The sequence below is a fragment of the Rhea americana genome, unplaced genomic scaffold, assembly GCF_003343005.1.
Source record: "Rhea americana isolate MKP2758 unplaced genomic scaffold, rheAme1 scaffold_685, whole genome shotgun sequence".
In the NCBI taxonomy this organism is placed as follows: Eukaryota; Metazoa; Chordata; class Aves; order Rheiformes; family Rheidae; genus Rhea; species Rhea americana.
Window position 1 is genome coordinate 16574 of NW_028186851.1, and position 1928 is coordinate 18501.

The following is a 1928-nucleotide window of genomic DNA, read 5'->3' on the forward strand; positions in this document are numbered from 1 at the left end:
GGGCTGGCCCTGCGCGCTGCCCTGCGGGGTGCTGGTGGCACCGGGAGCCCATCACCCCCGGACGTGGGGCGCCCGTCCCTCCGGACAAGGTGGGCCCATCGCGATGTCCCTGCAGGCAGCAGCTCACTCCAGCTCCAGCCCCAGGATCTCCCCCCGCCCCCCAGTTCCCTGATGTCTCCATTCCTGGATTACTTTTCCCTCCTGGACAGAAACAAGGATTTGGGAGCAACCCCCTTTGCTGGCAGGTGCCAGCATCCCCCAGACAGCTCACTTGCTAACTCCTTTCATCTCCAATGCCTTTCCAAAATCCCACCCCTTAGGCACAGATTTACTTGCAGTGGTTGCACAAGCGCCAGCGTACTGAATGGGCTCCTGGGGCGGTGGCAGAAACACCGTGTTTCAGGGAATCAGCTTGACTTTGCCCTGGTCRTCGAAAATGCTCTTGGGAGCCCGGGGCCGGGCAGCCCGTCGGCTGTGCCACAGCGTCGCTGCAGCCCGGGATGTCCAACCGGGAAACCCCCGCAGCGGCCAACTCAATGCTCCAGCCCTGCTGCTGGACACAACGCCCACTGGGATTGAGCACATCCGAGGGACGGTGCCTGYGGCAGGGCTGCGTGCGGGGGGCTTCCCGCTCACCCGGCACCCAAACCGTGCTCCTGAGGCCAGGCCCGACAGGCGGCTGCTGCCTTGGCCCTGCTCAGACCCTATTGCACCCTAAATTGGCATTGCTTCAGGGTCCCAGCCAGCCTGGACCCTATTACACCTTAAATCAGCATTGCTCCGGGGTCCCAGCCAGCCTGGACCCTCTTGCACCCTAAATCACCATTGCTCCGGGGTCCCAGCCAGCCTGGACCCTCTTGCACCCTAAATCACCATTGCTCCGGGGTCCCAGCCAGCCTGGACCCTCTTGCACCTTATATCAGCATGCAGGCTATGCACACGGTGCTGCACTGGCACAGAGTGGCAGCTGGGTGCTGGAAGTGCCCCCTGCCCCTCGCTGTGCTCCCCTCTCCCACAACACCATGAAACATCCCCCATTGCCACTCCTCACCTGCAGCAAGAGCTGCCCCTGCGGCTCTCAGCCCTCTCTTACTGCCTGATCAACTTCCTCCGCTCAAAAGCGAAAGGAGAAGTGCTTCCACCTCCGGTGCAGCGTCGCCACCTCCACCCTAGTGCTGCTGCCTCTGCTGCTGCGTCGGCACCTGCACCCAGCACTGCTCCTTGCACCCTGGCATTGCCTCCTCCAGCCTGGCAGAGCCACCTGCCCCCCGGCACTGCCACCTGCCCCCCGGCACTGCCACCTGCCCCCTGGCATTGCCACCTGCCCCCCGGCATTGCCTCCTCCAGCCTGGCAGAGCCATCTGCCCCTCAGCATTGCCACCACCTGCCCCCCGGCATTCCCTCCTCCAGCCAGGCATTGCCACCTGCACCCGGCATTGCCTCCTCCAGCCAGGCACTGCCACCTACCCCCCGGCATTGCCAGCTGCCCCCCGGCATTGCCTCCTCCAGCCTGGCAGAGCCATCTGCCCCTCAGCATTGCCACCACCTGCCCCCCGGCATTCCCTCCTCCAGCCTGGCAGAGCCACCTGCCCCCCGGCACTGCCACCTACCCCCGGCATTGCCAGCTGCCCCCCAGCATTGCCTCCTCCAGCCCCGCGTTGCCTCCTCCACCCTGGCACCGCCACCCCCAGCCCGGCTTGCAGCCTCCGCACCTGCGTTGCTGCCTGCACCCGGCAGCGCCACTTACCCCCCGGCATTGCTGCCTCCACCCCACGACGGCAGGAGGCTGAGGGGGACGTGGCGCCGGACCCGGGCCGGCAGGACGAGACGGCCGGGAGCCTGGGCTCCCGCGCCGCGGCCAGCTTCCCAGTTCTGCTGGAGGCGTTTCGTCCTGCTGCCCCCGAATAAAGGGAACCAGCGAGGTGCAT

The 1928-nt window shown here is 66.1% G+C and overlaps 1 protein-coding gene across 1 annotated transcript in view; it reads right to left on the reverse strand.

Annotated features, from left to right (window-relative positions):
• The window catches only part of LOC146586510 (sphingomyelin phosphodiesterase 5-like), a gene marked incomplete at its 3' end in the record, with an annotated part of 5992 nt that extends 4894 nt beyond the window's left edge, over positions 1 to 1098 (reverse strand). Inside the window, exon 1 of the mRNA XM_085321197.1 lies at positions 1052 to 1098. The remainder of the gene's footprint in view (positions 1 to 1051) is intronic.
• Positions 1099 to 1928: the final 830 nt, after the last annotated feature.